The sequence below is a fragment of the Pseudopipra pipra genome, chromosome 3, assembly GCF_036250125.1.
Source record: "Pseudopipra pipra isolate bDixPip1 chromosome 3, bDixPip1.hap1, whole genome shotgun sequence".
Classification (NCBI taxonomy): Eukaryota; Metazoa; Chordata; class Aves; order Passeriformes; family Pipridae; genus Pseudopipra; species Pseudopipra pipra.
In genome coordinates, this window is record NC_087551.1 from 23,901,763 (window position 1) to 23,926,276 (window position 24,514).

Below are 24,514 nucleotides of genomic sequence, written 5' to 3' on the forward strand. Positions count from 1 at the left end.
GCCTATTTAATCAGCAATGTGAAACTTGCACAACCATATCAGTGTCTCTGTGGTCTTGTCATCAGGGCAATGAGTAGAAATGCTCCCCGAAGGAGCAGCACATTCATAAGTCTCCCATGCCCACGGGATGGAAAAGAGAGCGAGGAGAGAACAGATGAATGTTAATCTCTCCTCCTTGCCGCCAGCAGCAGTCTGTACTCTCCCACGCAGCGTAGAGGGAGGCTGTACAATTCGTTGAGGCCAAACTGTCTGGAAAAATGCGGAGAGAGAAAACTGATGGCAAATTCTCTTCTCTATCAATTCTCTTACTGTAAGGAAAGTGAAAGTCAGTCATTGAGTTGCTGATGGAAGATGAGACCGCACGGTCTTTAAGGGTCTGCTTTTATGCAAACCGCAGCGCTGGGCTACGTGGGATTGTATCAGTTCAACGTATTCGCTACCTAAAATGTTCTGCTCACACACTGCTTGCACTCCGTGACTTCTTATGGGGAACACTTCCATTGGCAGATTAAGCTTTTTGTCTGATCATAGCAGCACACAAAAAGGACCCAACACCGCTCCATTATGGATGTTAGTTCACAAATGCAGGAGTCCTCTCCAGCCTACATGACTCCAAACACCTACTTCCTAACCACGAGTAGGTAGCCAATAAGCACACGAAATACCAAGCCTGGAGCAGTAGCCACCACACACACTTCTTTAACTGATCTGTGCCTCAAAGGTGTCTGTCAGCACACAGTACCATACATGTGCCAAACGAGAGCACAGGAGAGAAGCTCCAAGCAGGAAACAGAAGCTTGTCTTAGATTAGCACAGCTCACTCAAGTGTAGTGCTGTGCTCAGATTTGGTTTTGATTTGCAAACCTTGCTGTCATTGGCTAAGAGGGTGCTTGAAGTTTTGTTAAAAAAGGCAAAAAAAGCCAGAAAGCTGAAACAAAGACAGAAATGAAGTTACCCTGGCAGCAGTCAGTACCTTTAAAACCTATGAAAGATGCACCTTTGTCAAACCCCGTCTTACAGCATCCTGCTTCTTGCTTTCCCTTCTCCCCATTCTGCTGAAGGTTGCCACTCTTATGGGCACCTCCCAGGTCTCTAGTACATCATATGCAAAAAGACACAGCAGAGAGAGCCAAAAAAGAGTCTCCCTGCTGCAGCAGCTTGAGACATCATCGGTCACCTCCGATCTTGATTAAGAATCCCTTCCTACTACCCCCAAATCCCTACTACAAGGGGAGCACTTTGTTGCCTGTTGAGATGTCTTAAAAATAATCCAAGCCCAAGACCAACTTGGCTCCAAGAAAATTTTAAATGGCACCTTGGTGAGTTGGTGGCATGTTTCCAGCTCTCACCATTAATTCCAGAATTAACAGTCCTGGAGTCACCATATTGCCTAATGATGGCAGATCCTACTCTCAAACACGTGCCAGTGTTCCTACCATGGTTTTGATTACAATTAATATCTGCCCAGTAGGAATCACTCTAAAAGAATTCACTTGCTTACCCTAACTGACGATAAATCACTGTAGCAGAGACATACTGCAACCAGTACCTTGATCAAGGTGAAAGTTCTTTGGGTAATCTAGAGAAGAAATCTGAGCCTTTCAGGGAAAATGTAAGTGAAGATCAAGCAGGGAAAAAAAAAAAAACAAACCCTATTTAATGTTAGCATTTATTAATGTCTGGTCTTCAATTGTGGATAAACAGAAAAGAATCTCTCTGCCTGTGCACATATTTAAGACTGTTTACACATAAAGTCCAAAAGGATGTCCTCATTTTATAAATAATTTGATCTGATGACTACATCAGAAAAAAGTGCAACTTAAGGCTAAATACAGAGGCAGAACACTTGGCTACTAATGTCTAAACAGGGGGGGCAAAGACTAAACATCAGAGTCACTAAAACTCAGCAAATGGTTTATAGTTGAAGCTAAGTGTATAACATAGTGCACATTCAACACATACTGAACTGGAGTTCTAGTGAAGCTGTGCTTACCAGTAAGTCATTTAAGTATTCAGTATGAGAGCCTTCTAAATGTAAACACTTCCTCTTCTACTTATACCTGATCACATAAGCCACCCAGCAACGCCTTGCTCCTCCAGTGTGGTAGGCACAACACATCAGAACACACACTTGTGGAGCCACGGGGTCAGGTAACACAGCCAGCATCAGGAGAAACCGAGATTTCTCTTCCACAAGAATGAGGAGAAAAGGTCCCCAAAAGATTTACTGTCTGAGCTCAAAGTCTGTGTTTTTGTTTTCCTTTGTCACATGCTCCTTTAGGTGCGCACAGACGGCTGTAGTTACGAGTGTACGCAATTTGCTTAAGATCAATCACTTCACATGTCAGTGCAGCACAGGAAACAATGCACAAGAAAAACTGTATTCCCCTACAAAGAAATATTATTTCCAGTTAAAATTTGCTCTTCAGCTTAGTCAAATGCACAAACTTAAGTTTCCAGTTTTGTTTCTCAATGGAGAACCTGTAAACAGCAACACAAGAATACTATAAGAAGTCTCAAAAGAGGGCCAAAGAAGTATTTGCTACCCCAAATTTCCTACTTCCTAAACTGAGCAAATGATGGGATTTTTTTGTGATGTTCTCTAGTTACTGCTGCAAGCCATAATGCCAGGTCATACATTGCCTCTCGCTTGAAACTCGCTTGAAAGAATGCCCTTGTGCAATCAAGAGGCCTGCATGCAGAAGAAAGGAATAGAGGCCTCAAAAAAAAAGCACCATAAATGTAATTTTGGTGTAGCAAAATTTTCTGTTACTATTGATACTGTATATACAGTATCTAATATACACTATCAGTAAGGAATATCTGACAATAAAGTAATATTCTATGCTTTTAAGAAGACCTACACTTCTGACTGAGAGAAGAAACGGGGACTGCAAGCATTTAACTTGAAATCAGCAACCACACGTGGTAAGAAAGGCTTGCCAGGATGTGAACCTTAATTATGACTTCATCCTGCACAGCTCCCTTGAAAAAGAATCAGCTGAGACATCTTGCCCAAAGCAGCTCCTACAGAACACAGCCCAACCAAAAGGGAGATCAGGGTGCCAAGAATAACAATAAAGAAAAGTTTTCCTCACAAATAATGAGGTATCCCTTATAATTCAACCCTATAAAACCAGATTTGTCAAGTTCTAAATTAGGTTGCAGCAATATTTCATTGCACCATAAATCTTCCTTACACCCTAATAAAGATGCCTAATAATTTAATATGCCATAATTTTATTTTTTTAAATCTGGAACTCATCAAAAATTGCCTGAAATAGGCATCTCTTTTACAGTCCATTTTCCATATAGATATAGATTCCAAAATGTAACTGGTTGGCATTTTTTGCATGGCAAATCGTTTGCAAAGTGCATTTACATGTAGACTACCAAAGGTTGTAATTATCTCTCTTGGGTTTCTTAGGTAGGTCAGTGCACATCCTATAAAGGCTTCTGTATTATCCCATGATATTCATTCGGCATCATTTTTTTCTGAAAGCAGCAGAACCTCTTTAAAAGAATCACACCAATAAGTAAAAAGTTCAGAAGAAAAAAGTGGGTTTCCAGAGCCAGAACTTCTAAAACTTTTTTCTTTACTTTTTATTAAAAGTTTCACAGCCTTTTTTTTGCTGAAACAAGATTACCTCACAAAAATCTGAATTCTAACTGTCTCTTATATTTCTATTTCATTGGATAACATGCACCTCACATAAAAAGAAATAAAAGTGGAAGCTATTTTAAGGGGGGGTGGTGGGAGATATTGCCAGTACTTGTTATTAGAATATCTAATTCCCATTCCCTCCCAACTAATCAGGTCTGTAATAAAAGAAACACCATTTCAAAGCAGTTGCCATGTCTGCATATGCCAGCACTGTACAAAGTTAAGTATATAACCACATTTAGCACTACAAAAAAATACACATTTTTCCTCATGAAACAGATATGATCAAAACAGCTCTAGAACTTTAAGATGGCTCAAAGTTTGAAAAAACAGTGATGTCATTATTTTCCTGCTGCTTCTGAGAAGTTTACATCCCTGCTTCCTGCTGCCTTGCTTCACTTTTCTTAACCCAAGAAACACAGGACAGGCACCACAGCACTTCAGTGCTGGGATCACTGGAGGAAGTCAAGACAAGTCCGTTTTACACCTCACCAAGCCTCCTTTAATGGCAATTCAATAAAACCTGCACTGCTAGGAGCTAAAATAAAAGGTGAACAGTCCCCTTATTTGCTATGTCTCTACAAGTACACGTGCTATGTTTTTTTTTTTCTTTACCCTGTTCAGCCAAGGGTCACCAACGGTGTATGGAGAAGCTAATTCATGGTCCTGATCCTGCAAAACCCCACGAGGAGAAGGTCCCAGAAAGCAACTACATGGAGTATGCAGCAATTAAGACGTGTTTGACTAGTTTGCTTATCGCATGATTGCACTCCCCGGAGTGGGGTCTTGATACAGGCTTAAGTCAAGATAGTAAGTGTCACAACCATTTCACAGCTTGCTGTCAGATCATAGAGACAATTTTAAAGACAGAAGAAATAAAGAAAAAGTGTTGGGTTTTTTTAAACTTCAAATATTTTACACTGGGGCAAGGCTTTAACAGAAACGTTATTTTAGGTAACTGACTCACTTTTCACTAAGATTAAATTTTATCAACCAAGTCCTAAAGAGCCAGGCAATCTAAAAGCAGTTCCCTGCAAAAAAGATGAGTTCATACTATCCAAGGAACTTCTGAACACTGTTTTTAGGCTAACATATAACCAACCCTGTAACTTCTCTCTTGCTTCCCACACTGAAACAGTGAGAATTTTACTTTCCTCTTTACTTCATTTACAAAGTTTTCTGTGCTCCAAACTTCCCTCGGGGTGTTCAGGCTGGGGTGGCCCCAGGAGAGCAAAGGCTGTCTGCAGGGCTCGGGGTAGGCTTCTAAGAGGCTGGGACGGGGGTGTATGTTGTATTTTGCTCTTTTAGAGTCAAATGCCGGGACTAAGATTGGTAATAGGAAACTGCTCAGTTAACCACTTTTCCCAGCATTTCTAGGAAACAATCCATCTGAAAAAGATATATTTTAATTAAAAACAAAACAAAAAACCCCTAATAAATCCATTTATCTAAGATTAATGCCCAGCCACTTTCCCCACAGTTTTTAAGAACTGGGCTGGCTTTTCCAGCCAAGGAGGAAGTGAGGCCTGACATCGGGAGCTGTTGGGTTGATACTGATCTGCAGAAACTCAATGAAGCTCAGTAAAATTATTCTGAATTTATTTATAGCTCCGCCAATAAATGTAAAATCTGGTAAAAATGGTTTTCAGATATTGAAACTGTACAATTTCCTTCTAGACAATTTCTCACATTTGAACTGCTCATATATAGGAAGGATCCATCTCAACACCCATTTTCCTAAATTTGCTTCCCTGGGTATCTCAATTAATTCAATGCATCTACTACAATTAAAGTTTACTTTTTTGTTCTACTCTGTGCTTTGTAATTTACAGTATTTGCAGTTGTATATATACATGAAATGTGTGCTAGAATTTGGTTTTAAGCAAGTGGCACACCATATAGCTAATATGTAAGTATCTGATCCTACATTACCAAATCACCAATACTTCAAAATACTTCAAGTAAGTATTTTTATTCACTTACTACTCTTCTTTAAAACACACACACAACCCAAAGAAAAAACACACAATACAAGAAAACACAAAATCTTCCCCTTAGAGCAATATTTATTTGCTAAGAAAAGTTATTTCCCTTAACTGGAACATTTTTATAGCTGGGAAAGCAATGCATAAAGAAATGACTAAATTCACATGCTTGTACATCTATTAGTTAAAATACTTCCCACAGAAGTTTAACCAGAAGTTACGTCTAACATTCACAGTCAATTAAGAAGTGCTGTCCATAAAATGCTACCAACAAAAATATTTGTATAAACAACAGAGGAAAGATAACTTGTTTATTACACAGGTGGATTATCTATCCATCAGACTGAGAGCTTTTATGGCATTATAAGTAACAGCAAAAAGTTTTAATGATCACAGCCTTGGTTAGTCTTCATACCTGGCAGAGTTTGCATCTACTACTTCCAATCCACTTAGTCTTGATTTTCAAATCAAGGTACATCAATTATTCAAATCCTCAACATTGACTAATCCACTTCCTGTCTTCAAATCACTCAAAATACCCAAAACCCAACCCATCTCCAACATCTCTTCCCAGAAGTATGCTTTCTAGGTTTTCATATACAACAAAACCTGGAACTTGCCCCAGCTGATCTGCACAACTTTCATAACTGCATTTTCAAATTAAAAGCAAGGAAATTATTCATGGTAGAGTAGCATCTCTAGGGGACAATTTGGGTGGTCACTAGCAAGATGCATGTGGAAGGACATGTGAGAGGGGATGACTGGTATCTACTATTTCCTCCCTTCTGCCGCAAGCTGCAAGAGTCCCTCCTTACTGTGGGCTCAACCCCAAGGCCAGGAGAGGGCCAATGCTGGTGTTCAAACACCATATCTTACCACCACATCCAGTAGGGAAACTCCTTGAAGCCAAAGGTTTTGCCAGTTCTGTTAGAGACTTTTTAAGTGTCTCAGAGAGCATTTCTTACAAAGTAAGACCACAAACATATAAGGGATCAGACCTGCAAAAGGATAGTCCTTTCCAGTCACCAGCAGCTACACAATACCCGTTTAGCTCAGTAAGGTCATTACAACATCCTAAAACACACCATCTCCTTGCTGTGGCAAACCCACACAAAAGGCTTTTTTTCCCCTCCCCTTCCACACGAAGAAAGGAGGGCATCACCATGCCCCAAACTACCCTGATAGGAAGAACTCACTAGACAGACTTGGTGCTTCCTTCAGGAGCTGTCCCATGCCCCAAACTCAGGACAAAGACTAAGAGTGAGGTGCAAATGTATGATCAGACTCATCCTGCGTGCAGCTGGCAAAATGCAGCGCTCTTCCCAAAGAAATTTTAGAAGCTGAAGCAATTAGTAACTACTCCTTACACAAACCTGAGCACCTTAACTTTGGACACAATCCAGAGCTAAATCAGAGCTGTTCAGCTCCAATCCCACAGATTTCACTCGTTTCACAAAGCGTGTCCACAGCGCCAGCCCGGCGCACGCCTTGCCAGCCCATTCTCAAGGACAGGACCAACAACTGTCAACGTTCAACCAAGACTTTTTTTACCACTACCCGCAAAAGGTCAATGCTGCAGGCAAGGAGACAAACACCCCGCTAGACTGAGAACATGCCCACCACTGGGAGGAAGGGGGAGAAATGGAAACCAGTGGCCTGAACCAGAGAGCATTCAAATCTTGGTGACTGGATGCTCTGCCAACAAGGACATAGTCAGGGAGTAACTGCCACAACAGCCCTGAGGGCTACAGCCTGGTGAGACGAGCATCACGCTGCCCACATGATCTCAGGCAGCCTCCACACCACTGCAGCACCCTGACCTCACAAATGCCTGCCAATGGCTGCAGCCTCATGTTTTGGGCTATGCTACCTTCTCTCACTTCTCTCTTCCCAAACCTCCCGTCAGTCTCCCCTCCTTACATGGCGTTGTTTTGTGTGGGTCTGGGCACAGCAGCACTGCATAGCATCAAGAGGTGAGGGAGCCAATACGTTCCCTTCACTGCCAGATCAAGCCCAGGAGGAGGAGGAGGAGGAAGAGGAACAAGGAGTAGCCCCCCCCCAGCCAAAGAGCTGAGCTGGAAAGCCAACCCTGGCTGGCAGCAAAGACAATCTGGCAAAACCCAATTAACCCATCTGCAACCCAGGTTTTGGTGGGTTGGTGACTCCAGACTTCACAGGAAACTCCATTTTCCTGAATGATGCTCTTCTGCTTTATCGTCATTAACATCTCTTGCTTATTTTTTTCAAAAGCAGAGAAGCTAACTATCACTTCTCCTCAGAGCTGTGTAACACAACTACAGTCTTTTCATTTTTACATCGAGAAGCACCTGATAGAACAGATTTTAGTTGTCTTTTGTTCGAAAAGTAAGTTTTGATGGTTTCTCTTTAGCATCTCCACTTTCCAAGCACTAATATGAATTTTCAAGATTTTTTTAACCACAAAATAATTACACAAGTTAGATCCCTTTTTCTGAAACTTCAGATGTTAATTAACAGTGAAAGGGCCATGTTAATAGCTTTGCTTTTTTTAACTTTGCTGGGATCATTATTTTACTCCATGCATCCAGGAAAGAGGAAAATGTATGCAAGCAACAGCAACAAGTAAGCTAGAACTAGGCTGTGGGTTAGTAAGAAAAGAAAAGATTGATGGATGAATAATGCAGGAATGATGAACTGGGTTACTGACTTGTATGTATGCATATGACTGTGTGACAGGGTGCATATTTATACCACACAGAAGTGTTTGGTGAGTTGGAGCTTCTCATTTGCCTTCTGTCATGTTCATTTATGTAGCCTGCTCCCATGAATCCTACCAAGAGGCATGGTCTCCGACAATCTGCACTGTCTCCTAGAGAAGCCTGCTTTTGACCCAAATAACAGTTCCCCATTTTTTTACTGGGTATTTTTGGAAGTTAATAAAGGGCATTTCCACTAGAAACAATTCTATCCCAGGATAAAAGATGATACAACACAGAACCATACAATGCCATTTGCATTAAAACTCAACAGTCTCAAGATCGATCTTCTTCAGCTATTGAAACAAGTCAAAAAGATGCTAGGTGGAGGAGAAGCTTACACTTCAGACACACTGCTTCTGATATTTGAGATGTTTAACACAGATACTATCCCATAAACTCTCCAGCATCACATTTATGAGCAGAGGGATATATTTATTTATTTGGATAAGAAACATGGAGTAGATGACCACTACATCACTGGTGAAAGCTGCTATCTTATAAAATAGCCTGAATTTATAAGTTCTTATAACCAAGTAGCCTGTGCCAAGCCAGGCAATTCTGATGAATTACATTAGAAGCCTACAAACTTCTCAGAAGTAATTAATTTGCTCAGAGCTGCATCTGCACAAAGACATAGATGCAGTCACACTTCTCAAGGAAAATAAATTCTGACTTCTTACATCCACGTATTTTCCCTTGAGGATAAACGTGTAAGATTATTAACTATAATAAAGCTCTAAAATAGATCCTAAAATGGTGTTTGAGGGCAGCATCAGACACTCCAAAAACATATATAAGCTGAATTCTAGCACACTATATAAAGGCAAGTTTCAACTAGAAAGCTTTACTGTGATTTGTGGCACTTTAAAAGCACTCTTGTAACAATTTTAATAGTTTAGAATACTGGAGTTTAGTCCCAAAGAGATGTAGCTAGTGTTAAACTGCCATTTTAATGGAATTTTTGTACCCTCTCTCCATGCTCTACTTTATAAATAAACCTCTAGACTTTTTATTGATTTTTTTTAACATGATAGATTGAGCCTCTCTGGCAGAGAGGGCCAGAGAACAGCACATGAAAAAATTACAGGTTCATGGTTTGTGAAAGGGACAGCAATAACAAAACCTGCAAGGGAAAACAATTGCAACACAATGCATATATGCCTGTGTTCACTGCTTTCAGATCTGCCCTCTGTGCATGTGTGTGTATATATACATATGTGTGTGTGTGTGTGTGTCTATCTCTCAAGTCTTCTTTATTAAATTTACCATCAGAAACAATTAAAGGAATGTCATATACAGCTGTACGATGTGCTGTACATCTTTTACAGTTACAAAGCCTAAACTTGCCTTTAGTGTGTCTGACCTGAGTAGCACGTGCTCTGAAGTGGTGTAGGACATGCCATCAAAAGTATCTCAGAAGTTTTATAGTAGTTCAAGGTCTAGGTTCTGGAAACACAGAAGTAAAAACATTCAGGAAAGTTTTTTATGGTATATATAACAAGAATTAGGGTAAGTTAATACAGTCTTACAGGGTCCTGTGCCAGACAGCTCACCAGGATACTGTGCTGCTGACCCAAATTCTGGAACCAGCTGGGCCCGTGTGAGCACTGCCAAGTGCATTTATGGTCAAGCTGCGAGATCATTACTCCTCCTACAATCCAGCTCAGAAACATATAGTGGCAGAATGAAAACTTACTACCCATGTGCATGGATACCCACCCACATGAAGAAGAAATCGTTAAGTTTTCTGACACAGAGAGGGACCTACTTTGGTCGCGTGATCCAATTTTCAGTTGCCAACATTATGCAAGGGATAAGCAGAACAGCTCATACCAGAGGTTACTTTCTCACATAGGAAGAATATGAAGGACAACCATACAAAAATGAAACACGACAGAATGCTGCCAGCAAACTAAACTAATTACCATCAAAAATATTTAGTAGCCTTTTTATCTTGTTTGGTTTGTTTCTCCTTACTGCAATGTATTTTTTAAAATTTGGATCTGTTCACAATATATGTGACTAGATTAAAAAGATTCCTTGAACACATGACTGTGCAATATCATTTAAATTCTTTGCAAGATCTTGCAAACTTCTGTGTGCTTAATTTTAGAAACAAGGACAACAAAAAAAAAATCAAAAACTCAACAACGTCTGCCATTTCCATATGTGCTCTATATTTTACTAGTTCTTTAACAGAAATTAAGAAAAAAACCCAACAAACTAAAAACCAACAACTCCCCCCCCCAAAAGAATGTTAGGGACGTTAAATGTCCCTGACACTTTGAAATGCAAGATACTACTGATTTGTTGGTCACCTAGACATCTGTTACACCAGGCTCTAAGTTCCCCCCAACTGATACACAGAAGGAATGGTAGTTCAGAGAGCTATATGTGGAGATATGAAAAAGATGTGACAGCAATATCATGTATACTGGGGGATTCTGGCCATGTGATGCCCCAAAATGATTTTCAGTGGACACAGCTGCATCATTCCAAGTCCAGAGCAACTACAAGTCTCCCCACATCATCCTCTCAGTGGTTGTTTTTCAGATGATGGAAGGAGACAGCATCAACAATTACTATCAGTAATCCATGGGCACCATTGCACACACAATGCTATAGCAACCAGTTACACAACCTGAACAGCTCAGGATGCTCAACAAACATAGAGGGAAAGGTGGGTTCAAAAAGTGAGTCTACCAAACTAGAGATTTCATGTCACATCTCCAACCAGCCCATACCACCTCAGTCACCAAGTAGGGGTGCAATGCACGCCCATTATTGTTCCTGTGGGCTGGTACTTACATCAGAAAGGACTTGGCATTTTTCTTGATTCAGCCCAACCAGATATACAAACCCAAAACCAGACCTCCTGACTACTTCTTGAAGGTCACATCTCTGCAGGTGAATAGTAGAGCTGAAGGACCAGCAATACTACCAACCATGCTGCTGCTCTGTGAGGAATATGACCTTCAGAGGCCAATGTTTTCAACCTGGCCTTTTTGCTGGTGCTTAACTCACATTATTCTTTATCCCCATTAAGCATCTGATTTTTAAATATCACTCCGCCTTGGCTCGCAGGCACCTGCTACTGACAATTATAAGAGAACATATGTAAGAAAAAAGAATAGCATATGGCTATACAAGTAAGTACAGCGATGAAGTGCTCCTTGCAAGCTCTAAAAGAGACAAGTAATTCCACCGGTTTTCCAAAGGCCCACCTCCACAGTGTGTGAGCACCGACCACTCAAACACACACTCACATGGGTAACACCAACAAGTGCCAGGGCATCCCTCAGCACTTTGCTCTCCACCCCCTTCCTTGACTGCTGCAGAAAAGCTGAGCCAGAAGAGATATAAGAGAAATACAAAGTGTGTGAGTCCATAACTTTTGAAATCCCAGAGCCCAATTCAAAGCTCTTCCTGCAAGCCTTCCTGCTGAGGGTGCCTGGAGGCCTCCTTGCCTTCCTCCCAGAGCAAAGTGCAGCTTATGATGACACGAAGGGAAATCTCTCCACAACCCTTGCAGTGTCATGTGGGTTTGTTTCACCATAGTTTTCGGGGTTTTTTTAAGTAACTGGGATCAGTCCCTTACCCACTGTCTCAGATCTCCACAAAAAAGTAAAGATAAATTAAATTAATCTGCATATACGACATCGTGGCTGGAAATTTAGCAAGAGAGTCAGAATGATGGTTGTCCTTTTGCTTTTTTGCTTTGTCTCTGTGCACACTGGTGTCACCACCAGCACACAACCAAGTCTGCTGCATTCAAATGCATAAATTCAGCATCACATTTCTCCTATTTCTCTTCTTAATGTATTTATTTTTCCTCTGGGAAGTGACTTACTTTAAAAATTGCTTTATGATTAAAAAAAGGTAGCAATCAACTTTTCAAAATGTCAGCTTTGATTTCTGTTTCCCTCCTCCTAGCTCCTCAGGCTCTCACAGGAAACCCCCATGCCTCCACTTCACACTTTGCCACAGCTGCAGCCTTAGCACTGACCCCAGAAGGGCAGCCCCAAAAACATGGTATTTCTGATAGAGATGATGTACTCCCTATTCCTGCTACAGAGCTCAGCTTTGCACATGGGACATCCAGGCACAATCTAAGAGCTCTAGTTCAGAACCTACTCAGTCTCACAAGGGCAAGTTTTGACCTGCAGGGCTGAGGAGACGTACCCATGCAACGATGTGCTGCAGCAAAATCCAGACCTGGTCCCCAGATCTGCCAAAAGGCAAAGTGCCGTCCTTGGCTTGCTTCTGCTGCATCAGTGATCCTGGGAATAATGCAGCATTGGGGGTCACCCAGTCTGGTTGCAGGCGCATCAATGAAATCAGTTACATTCAAAAGGCTTTAGACCACATCTTCGTTTCTCTTCATCATACAAAATTCAGAGCATTTACGATGAAGTTATTGATGTGCCACAGTCAGCGAGGGAAGACTCACTGCACAGAGCTAATGCTCAGTTAATAACCCAAAAGGGAGGAGAAAAAAACCCTCTGAATTTAGCATGGCTGATGTAAGCTGTGATGTCATTTCCACACAAAAGGCTAATGAAAAAAAAATTTTTTTCAGATCCAAGATACAGAGATATGTAAATTGTTTGGCCTCCATTTCAAATAAACAGTGTGCGATAACCCCAAAAGTTAATAATGCTTTCAGCCTTCACTCCTCTTCAGAGGACTAGAAGCCTATGACAGGATCAGATTGCTGGGAGAGCAGCAAGCCAAACCACTTGTACAGGCACGCAACCTCAGCGCCGTCCCACCCAGCAGTGCCAGCAGAGTCTGGTTCTCACTCTTCAACAAGATGTTTGGGGTTTTTCTTTATTTTGGAGGAAGTAATTTTAAACAAACTATCAAAAAAAAAATCTTGCTCTAACAGCTCTAAAGGATTTTTGCTATGATTACGGCTGAAATTAACTATTCTCTAAGGACAGATTAAACAAGCCAAGCAAAACAGGTCAGAAGATCAGAGAAAAAGGGCATCTAAGAATTATGAATGATGCCCAGCTAACTTTACAAAAAAAACTTCAGCCAAACAGAGAAAAAACTGCTGAAAGAAAAATGTGAAAGTAAAAAAACCCAAACAAAAAAACTTACTGAATTGTGGTAACTCAGAAAATGCTGCAGAATAATTTTATCATTTTTAAAAAATATTAACTAGGTTTTTTTAATAAACCCTCCCATTTTTCCCCCCCCCAAAAGTAACTTCTTAATAGAAACTCCGCCTTAAGTGCTATGCTTACTTATTATGCCAGTAAATAATTTTAGAACTTGAGAGTATTTATGAGAAAATTCAACCTGAAGGGTAATTTTCCTGAAGTTTCTGCTTGGCAAATGAAAATATCCTTCCCTGTAATTGTTATTCTGTTACAATCACGTAAATGGATGTTTTACAGAAATGCAGCTTGAAACCTACCTACTGAAAGAAAAACAACATCATATCAACCAACCTGCACAGAATAAGGTAGAAAAGCACTAATAGCATGTAAGCACAGGTTTCTAAACAGTAAAAAAAAAAGTTGTTGCATAATTTATTCACTTTCCTACTAGTTTCACAGATCAAGATAGCAGCACCATGAGATAACTGAAAGATTTCTTTTGCCTTTAGCTCAATAATTTACAAGTCTTTAGGTTTCACTGGGTTTTGTTGTTGTTGTTCAATGGGAAAATACTGTGGAAATAACATTTACCTGTATTCCCAGCCTACAAAGCTTGCTAACAGTAGCTTGATAGAGGCACATACCCACCAGGCACTATAAAGAAAGATTTACCGTAAGTGGTGACTAATCCTTAGAGTGTACACTGTACATGTATCACTGAGTCAGCTTGAAAGTTTGTTCATTCACTCGAACACCACTTCTTCCATTCTCCTCTCTCTCTAATCAGCAGGCAGATCTGAAATCTGCCTTTCCTTTATTCAAGGAGAGCTTCTTACTGCCTTAATAGGTAAAAGATCAGGTACAAAAACTTACTGCTGTTGTACAGGATCGTCCTTAAAAACACGCACTTGGCTACACAACAGCATAAAAACAAGCAGACCAAAAACCCAGAAAGTCCTACATTTTCCTTCAGCAAGGAACTTCTGTGTATGCAAGGAAGGAGCCCTGCAGGGAGGAACTCTCTATGGGGCATAAGCTGACCCTCCTACTGGAAAAACTTCCCAGCTCCCACATTTGACAATCTGATTGTGCAAAGCCTGCAAGAAATGCCCAGTTTAATTGATCTGGTTTACCGGTAACAGAAGCAGTAGCAGAACAATTCAGGCACATATTCTGGAACGGCCACATATGACTTTGCGTTTGCTGAAGCTTAAAATAAGATGCCCTGCTCTTTTGTTCTCTTTTTTCATTTCTTGCAATTTACATAAGTAACAGTACGGATTTTCCAGAAATAACCTGAAAGTAAAAGTTCTACCTGAAAAAAAGAGCTGTTTGTGCTAAGGATAGCATGGTGCTTAAATGTAAGGATTTTCTTTACATAATTGAAGCCCATCATCCACTTTGTAATTACGATTCTTCAAATAGAAGAATACAATTATTACAGAGTAAAATAATTACACCAAGGAGCTGCAGTCATATACAGACTCAACTGTGCACCTTCTTTCAAACAGTCACACAGGTAGTTCAACCAACTACAGCATGAGCAGATGTTGCTACAGATCACTAAAAACTGAAAGATTTAGTCCAGTACTGAACACATAATCCAACGGAAGCTTTTCCAACAGCCAGCTTTACATAGTCATCTACGTGCCACTGCCATATAATGTCTGTGCTACAACCTTTTTAGTTTTGGACCCTCACCTACTGGCTAAGAGCTAGTCTTTAAAAACAGAGGAGCCCATGTTATTTTAATGAACCCCTACTTTAACTAACAATCAAGTAGTTAGCCTAGGGATCATATGCTGACAGACTTCCAGCATCAAAGTACTGCTCCTTTCATAAATTAGAGTAATTCTGTGGTATTAGTCTATGGTTTATATATGAGCATTCGATATCCAGATTAAATCCACTTCTGAAAGTTGAAAATCATTGAAATGAAAGTCTGCTAGGACCTTATTTTATCATTCCCACTCATGTTAAGCAGTACCTTACTATGCAGGCAGCCGCATTTGGCTTAACTTACGTTCTTTTCATTAACAAAACAGCACTTAACCCAATGTCTTTTTTCTGTGCACCTCCCTGTTCAGGTGTATTCTTTCTTTAAATCTAAAGCTGTTTTTAACTTCAAAGACTAGCTTTTTACTACAAGCAATATATGAGGAGTAAAATTCATCCTCTGCAATGTATCTTTGGTTTTTAAGTATATAAATGGTGAAGCCTTTTTTCATTCTACCTGCAAGGCATATTCTCTTATTCATGCTCTTTCATTATAATAGCAGCAACTTTGGAAAAGTATTAAAGTTCATTATGAACCATCTCTTTCAAAATTTCATAGTCCTAAAAAAACCCTTCTTTTCCTCACTTTAGAAAAAATTTGCCTCTCATTTTCTAATTTTATCAAACACATGCAGGCAGCAGCAATACTTTTTCATCGTGATCCATGCTGCTCAGATACCAATTTACTGAACTCTGACAGCATAGAACAAGCTTATCTGACAAAAAAATATAGAAAATCACTGTTCACCACCATGACTGAGAAGCCTCTCCCAGTACTGGAAACACAGCATCGAGGGAATAATGAGGGAGAATTTGCCTGCCCATACTACTGCAAATATTTTGGCTTAGAGGAACTACTGACATCTTCAACAGAGATATGCCTCTATCATATTCAGAAATATGTGTTTAACTTAGTTATGAATACGAATCTCACTTTTCTAGCCATAAGTTGTCTGATAATTTAGAAACCTCTCTCCACTCCCCTACCCTGTACCTGATGCTTTGCCATGCAGGCTTATTGAAGCACATGGGGATGGTTAGCAGGGCATTCCTGTGCACGAGGATGGAAAGGTAATTAGTGCTCCACTGCTTGCATTTGGAGACACCTTCTAACAAAGCAGATACTTGGTTCCTCCAACCTGTCTTCCCTTGGCATGATCAGGAGGGTGAAAGACCTACCATACAGAGGCAAGAATGCCATTTCTGACACTCAAATGCTTACAGAAAAGACTGTATCTCGCCCAGTTTGGCATGCTACTGCTCGCAGCAATTGTGTTGCCAGAGAAAAGCTAGAACTTCAAACAGCTTTACTCAACCCTTTTATATAAAGTATCCTGGTTCAGCATCTCACCGCTAAAGCACATCAGTCTCTGAGATGGTTTTTCTGCCTTATTTTTGCCAGGAACTGATTAGAATATCACTGCATGTACTTGTTTATTATCATTGCTGTGATGCCGAATTCATGTTTTTACACTGATCAATAAAAACTAAATCAACATACTACACACCCAGCCCACACATGAAGAAAATTAATTTTAACAAGATCAAAGTTGTCTACCTTCTACTGCTGTAAAATCACAACCAGCCTGTTGGTTTTTGCCAGTTATCTTTGAAGAATGATTGGAAATGAATAAAAATCATTTTGGAAGCATATACTGAAATTGCAGATACGAAACAGAGATAGGAGGACACTTGCAAAGTAACCACGTGGGAGACCTTCACTTGAATTTGAACTGCATGGCAGGCTAGAGAGACAGATGGGGTATTAATGCTCCTGCAAAGCTGCACCATTCCATGTAGTTTAACATTAACTATTTCTTTTATCACGATACATAGGGGTTCCTTTGCAACACTGAATATAAGCTTTTGAAAAGTAACCAAAAAAAACCAAAAATCATGCCAACAAGTTAGCATCTGAACTGCTTCCACATATTTCCCCCCAAATATATTAGGGGCACAAGCAGCCACAAAACTGCTGCGCTCAACGTTGACCTACATGCGGAGTGAACTCGCAGTTCAGGTGACTCCAGCCTCCTGCGCTCAGCTTTGGTAATGGCCACAGAGCTCAGGGCTATTTCAAGGCCCATTGTGGCCTAGGAGACATTGATGATGCTTTCAGCTTCCAAAAAGAGTGCAATATGCAGCACTCTCCCCGCTGAAGGTAGTGAGGGGCTAATTCAAACACCACCACCTCTTCGCAAGGTAAGCCCAGCTTCAACACTCAGGATGAAACAATATAAAAGAGGCAGACCAAAAAGAAGCAATTGGGAAGACATTTACAGAACTTCAGATCAATATCCTAAATATTTGAGGGCTTTAGCAGCCTACCTTTTTGGAAAAAGAAAGCTCAGTAAGTCTTCTAAGTATTCACTCTTGTGGAAGATGTGAACCATATAAAGACTGGTCAGCATCCTTTTTTTTATTAATACAATGCAAGTTTTAGCATCAGAAAAAGAGCAAATAGCTAGCAAATCTGCTCACAAAACAGCAACAGCATTAGTTACTAGTCAGGGTTGGTTCACTAGGAGAAAGAGACAGTGGAGCAGCAGCAGAGGCAAAGCACTGATGGTATAAATTTGGGAGGTAGCATTGACAGCCACAGTCCTGCTCCAACACCCAACACCCACAGACTCTTGTCAAAGAAGCCCCATTTACCTCCTCCTCCTTCATGCACCACTACACTGTCCAAAGGAGTAAACAATTTTAAGTCTCTGATAAAAAAATTAATAGCACCTTATCTTATGCCTCAAAACTTCCACAAGTCTGCAATGCAGTATTTCCTAATCTGCAGTGTTTAAAAATTGTATTCGAAATTGGATCTCTTTTGCGGAAAAATATTATTACATATGAATAACATACTTGGTAACATATTGCCTGCTCCCCAATAAACTGTATTTAATTCTGTATGCAGAGCAGATGTCCATCTCAAGTTATGCAAAGTGCTAAGAGCTTCCATTTCACTAAGACACACTTAAGATCATGGTCTTGCAACAATGCCCGTATGCATTAGAGCCACAGGACAGCAACATTTACCCTACTGACATTCCAGGATTGTTGTGTGCGTACTGTTAAGAAAATGAAAGAAGTTACTATGTAGGCCAAGTGTAAAATTAAAAATTTTAAAAAAAGGCTTACTAATGTAGCCGTAATTGGCATAACCCTCCAAGTGTAAATAGAGATCCTTCCAGGAAAAGGCACTTCTAGTTCTGATCTGGCATGTGAAACATGACAGTACTGGGAAAAATGTTTTTCTGCTAGTACAACTGGAACTCAGACAGGACTCTCATGCACATAGAAGAGTTGCAAAACCCCTCAATCCCCTAATAATATTCACGATTTTGCCAGTAGAATTGCTGGTTTAAAGGGGAGAACATATATAAGGTCATTTCTAAACACACCAGCATTAACTATTCTTTTCTCTTACATATAAAAAGTAGAACACAGACTTCCTTCCTATGCACCCCCATGCCCCCCCCAAACACACTTACACTAAAAATATATAAATAAAGGAAATGAAACTTCCCCATCAATGAAAATGGGGGGGGGGGGGGGGGGATTGGAGAACAAAGACAAAGACAAAAATTACCTGCCTTTTTTTTTTTTTTAAGACAGAGAACTTCAGCCATTATCAAATTTTAAACTTCATAGCCACTTGCTGAGCAGGGTTGGGTACTTTTTTGCACAGTCTGATGCTGAAGTTATTTAGGATTTGACATTCACTTAAAAAAAAAGTACCTGATATAAATTTTGCACCTCAAATGGACCCTGTCCTTTAAGAGCCCTGGTAAGCCTTGTTCTAGCCAGATGGTGTGAACAAAAACATCTCACCATCAGGGACCTTATATAAAAAGAGGTGCCGATAATTTAACATTTAACTTACACCTACCTGTTTTTTCTGGGGCAATCCTTCCCCAGTCCACATTTCTGCAGTCTTTACACTCCAGGGTTAGGTGGAGCTTTTAGTACCAGAGTCTGAGCTTTCTCTTACTGAATATGAGATTTTTGACAAATAAAAAAAAAAATTGAAAAAGATCATTCACAAAAATCTTGCTTTGCTATAGTTGCACTGAAGTCTAAACATGAAGAGAAAAAATGGCAAAGGAAAACAAAACCTTGCAGCTCTGTACTTCAAGGACATATCACAATGCGGGCTCTATCAAAAATCTTACCATGAGCAGTTGATGAGGGGAGGGAGGGGAAAGACAGCAACCATTTTCTCGCTGAACTAAACAGACAGGAGAAAATTTGTGACGAGCCAGGATGCCTGCTTTAGACACTGGTGGGGTATGGAAACTCAGCACTTGTGGCCACTTGCCTGGGAAGTGACCTCCAGCAGCCCAGCTGAGTGGTGCATGGGAAGCTGAAGATTAGCTATTTGACTGAAATTCTAACAAAATTTGAACTGTAAATTGGAGAATAACAAATTAAAAAGAATTTTTTTTAAAAAATCAACTACCTTTTGAATCTGCATCATATCAGGATTTTGGGTCTTTCCAGAGCAAATCATCAGTCAGTTATGAAAACTTAGGTGGGCTGTTTGTGTGCGACACACTACATTTATTACAGAGTAAGCTGAAACCACAAGACTCATTTCACTCAGAACCTCAAAATATACCCAATGCTACACAACTACCCCAAGCCCCCACAACATCCCCACTCTCATACGAAGAGTTTAAACTTTAAAAAAAACAGAAAGCCCTATTATAGGGTAATAGAGCATACATTTAAAAGTATGCCCTGGGCTCCCCAAACTATTATCCTCTTGAGAAGAAAGTAATGTAAATTAAGTACTTGCCTTCTAGTTTCTGTGGCAGCGGGTTGTAACCTGAGCACATTTTCTAATTTTCCCCCACAAAAATCAATGGATTTTTTTTCTTTCTGCTGCTGTTTTGAGCAGGTCCAGGTGGGCCCACACCCCTAACAACATGGAGTGACATGGCCAAACCAAAAAGAGATAAGAGAAACCACTATCAAAAACAATATTCCTTTTGCCCACAGAAACCAATATCCAACAAGAACCAGCGCTGATATGACTTGCTGACCAACTGTGTAACCTACTTCATCCTCCTGGCCAGGCTGGACATACAGTAGCAGCAGCAAGGAGATGATGGTGCAAGAGCCCTTTCTCGGCATCTCCAGATCTAAGGGGAAATACCACCACAAGGTCCATAAAATAACTTGGCACATAAATGCATGCTGCTCAGAAGTAACTTCAATGGATCTCTTAAATGTTTGGTTTCAAACAAAGAGTTAAAAAAACAAAAAAACCTCATAAAATTGTTGCTACCGTTCTTTGAACCACACTCAGATCTACCCTTTGAAGGAAGAGTCGCCTTTCTTAAAATATATTTGAATGTGCTATTTTTATCTTTATCTTAGAAGGCTTGATTTCCCCTCACAGCTCTGCAACTGATTACAATAATAGGTTTCTCAGAGATGGACAAGTTAAGAAGAGCTTTTATAACTTCATATGCAGCAAAACATATAGAATTAGCTCCCTTAGTTTCAAATGCAACCCCCTCACTCCCTGTCCTACAAATACACACAGGGTAACTCAACTCTTGTAAGCAGTGCCATAGAAGTCAGTGCGACCACCACTTGTGCTCCTCACCTTACATAAACAGCCAAGGGTGTGGCAGCCACTCCAGGCAGAATTCATACATGTGCTTAAGGATGCTTTTGCCTACTTCTTACAGGTGGAGGGGAGCCAAAAGAATCTGTTTTTTAGGGACAGAAAAAACTATAACTCTGATAATTTTTCCTTGGAACTGTGCAGATATGCAGCCCCCCAAAAAATGCAAGGAGAGGAAACAAACTGTTTCCACGTCAACCATTATTTCATATCTGTCAAACACTGCTTGCTTTTTAAAAAAAAACCAACAAAACCAGAGCACGTATTTCTAAGGAAGCTGAAATGAAACTGCCTTATCTCACAAGTTGTTATGACACATAATAAAGAGGCACAACCCAAGGCCCTTCTTCTTTACTTTACTACTGTCCCATTACAGTATTGGTAAAGGGCGAGAAGAGCCTTCTCAAACACTTTGCTGAGTAAGTTTTTAGGTGACATATTCCCTATTTGATTAGAACAAACAAAAAAATAAGATGACAATACTCACAGCAAAATATTATCTTAATGCTTTAGGGAACCTACACTACATTACAGGACTGCTCTTCCTATACTTTTCTCACACTCCTTGCCAGGTGCCAAGTTACGAGCTCAGTTTATAACGGCAAGTCTCAGTATATCACTGGAAGAATTAAAAAGGCCAGAAGAAGAGAAGCGACAGAGTTTTGAGGCTAAAATCTAGGAATTCCTTTTTCCTATCTAGGCTAGTTGAGTACTACCCAAAACCAAATCTGAAACCAAGACTTGCTTAATGGTCTTAAATGCATACTGAAGTGTTCTCACGAGGCAGGTCATCATTAGCAACATACAGACCGAGAAAATGAAATGGCTAAGGCATGGAGACTTTTTCAGTCTATCCAAATACAACATGAGTCAATATTAGGTAGAGAGGTTAGTCATGCTGTGGTTTATTTATGCTTATGTTGGCCTATGCAGGATTGATATAAATACTGGAGGCAGGATGCCTGCCTAGCTACTCGAGGCCTCATCCCTCTCCCCCAGGGAGGGATGCCAACAGCAAGACGTACATTGATAACAGCATGATTAAGCTCTGGCCTTATCATTTCACCAAGAAGACAATTCTTCACTCCTCACTCAGCCCAACTTTCACAGTGAAGTGCATTACTTACATTTGAGATTTTTTGGCTTTTCAAGATACACTGGGTTTGACTACCACACCGCAGTGCTGCTCAGTTCCTCACTGTCGCCCAACTTCAGAAACACAAGCTGCTTATCAATGGTAGCAGAACAGATCATAAGAGCATTTATTCACACCAAAACTTTTGAGTAGACTATATTTAAGCCTTAAATTTTTGCAAAGTATATCAGAGTATCAGTTATGGAAGAAAACGCATACAACACATTTTCTTCGTATGAAAATTCACTTATCTAAATTCTACACAAATATCTTTGTTTTAAGCAAAGATGTATAACAACTTCTGTGCCTCATGTATATGCATAGAACACTCATGGAGCAGCACTTCTGTTGTTAAATGTGTGACTCGGACAAGCCTTATTAAAAGACGTAACACACACAGGGCACATCACGCCCCGTCGCTTCACTGGGCAACAAACTGAAGTGGCTCATTTCTAGATACATGAGTCTTATTAAGGCAATGGCTCCATTCCAATCCAACTTAGCATCCAAGACCACCAAGAAGATAAGGGACAAAAGCAAACAGCTGCATATAGCGCAGCCAGACACAATTCATGCAAATGCCAACATTATAAGAATGGATCACTTCGTCACGGCACTGTACCCCTAGTGAGGGACCAAGTCTCTCTGTGGGCCAGAGCCCCAAGCAGGATGGGTAAAGGCAGCAGGGTGACCCTAACAAACAGCCCAGCACGCCAGGCCAACTTGCCAAGTTAACTCTCTCCTCTTCCCATACCTACAATAAAACTGTAGCTGTCAAAGGCATAAAAATTCCTCCCCGGTAATTATCCGCTTAGAACATTAATCACACAGTTAAGCACTTTGCAATTTTTTCCATAAATAATTAAGCTGTGGGCCATCATATCTATTTTGCTATCATACTAATCTGCAAAAATGTATGAACTTCACTTGTAACCATCTGAATGACAACCAGCACTGATGCACAGGGACAGTAAGTGCAGGTCAGATTTCACTGGATGAAGGCACTAATCCCGCTAAGTTTACATCTTGACCAGTCAAGCCTGGCTAGGTGACCGGCACACGTGAAAACCACTCTGTAAAGTCAGCAGAAGGATGAGTAGGCATTATCCATTTATTAAGTGGTTAACTGCCGATTAATTTCACTTGCAAATCACCTCTTCGGTATTTAAACACCTGGCTACGAGTTCTTGTTCGCTACCACCCCGCATGTTGACGGGCCAGAAAATCGGATCGCCCCGGCAGCGCCCAGCCCGCCGCGCGCTCCTCTCCCGCGGGAAAGGAGAAATTCCCATTCCTCCAAGACGAGCTCGCCGCCCCACGCGGTGCCGCCCGGGAAGGGCTCCACAGCCAAGCCCCGGGACCGCCCCGCATCCAACACTGATACCGAGACGGCACCGAACGCGCTGCGGGGCGAAGGGCGGGGGGAGCCGCGCGTGGGTTGGACACTCGTGTCAAGGGGCCGTGACAGCGCGGCAGCTCGGAGAACTTCCGCGGCCAGCCCCGCCGAGCCGCCCTTCCCCGCCTCTCCTCTCCTCCCCGGCACGGCGCGGCGGCGCCCGGGACTGGGCGGCAGCGCCGCGGTGGGGCGCCCCGCCGCCGGCCCCCGCGCCCCGCTCCGCCCGCCCGGGCCGCCCAGGTACCGCGCACCCCCCGCCCGCCCGCAGCCGGCCGGGCAGGACGGGGCGGCGGGAGCCGGCGGGGCCTGGGCGCTGCAGAACGAAAGTGAACTGCGAGCTGCAAACTTTTTCTTTTTTTTACCCCTTTCCACCCCCTACCCCCCCTCTTCTCGTCCAGCGCTGCCCCGGCTGCTGCAGAAGCGAAACTTGCGAAGCGTTGCCCCTACCTGGCGCCAAGTCTGCAACAAGTGCAGGCGTGGTGGGGGGAAGGGGGGCCGGGCGCGGGGCCCGTGGCGGTGTCGGCGAGGCGCGAGCAAATCGCGATATTAATTTATTACGGAGCTGCCCGGGGCTCGGTCCTACTTCACTTACAGTACGGCGCCCATCCTGTAAACAAATATCGCTCCGCCAGGAAACGCGCTGCCCCGGCCCCCCGCGGCCCCGCTGCCCGGCACCCACCCCGGCGGCGGCACATGGAGCGGGGCGGGGGCCCCGCGCCGGGGGAGGCTCCGGGCACCGGCACTTACCTCCGGCACGGCCTCCCCCGCCCGCCGCGCTGCCGAGTCCGTGATGCAAAAAGAAAGGGGGGGGGGGGGGGGGAAGAGAAAGGAAAGAAAAAAAAAAAAAACAGTGTCAGCAAATCGCTGTCAAATAATTTCCTTGCAGCAGAGAGCGGGGAAAAGCAGAAGCAGGAGGGGGAGGAGGCTGCGGGAGGCGGCGGGATCCCTCCGCCGCGATGGGTCTGGCCCCGGGTAGCGAAGCAGGAAGTAAGGTGTCGGTGGCGCCGCGGCCGCCCGGCCCCGCGGCGGGGCGAGGGCGAGGGGCGCCCGCCGGCCCCCGGGGCCCGCCCGCCGCCGGCC

The 24,514-nt window shown here is 42.0% G+C and overlaps 1 protein-coding gene across 6 annotated transcripts in view; it reads right to left on the reverse strand.

Annotated features, from left to right (window-relative positions):
* TRERF1 (transcriptional regulating factor 1) overlaps positions 1 to 24,271 on the reverse strand; it is a 102,239-nt gene extending 77,968 nt beyond the window's left edge. For 5 of the 6 annotated variants that reach the window (XM_064648327.1, XM_064648325.1, XM_064648326.1 and 2 more), the window contains exon 1: positions 24,182 to 24,271. The gene's annotated coding sequence lies outside the window, so the exon portion shown is untranslated. Of the gene's footprint in view, positions 1 to 23,881; positions 24,053 to 24,181 lie in introns of those variants that run through there. The other variant, XM_064648321.1, reaches the window with a different exon arrangement.
* Between the last annotated feature and the right edge of the window lie 243 nt (positions 24,272 to 24,514).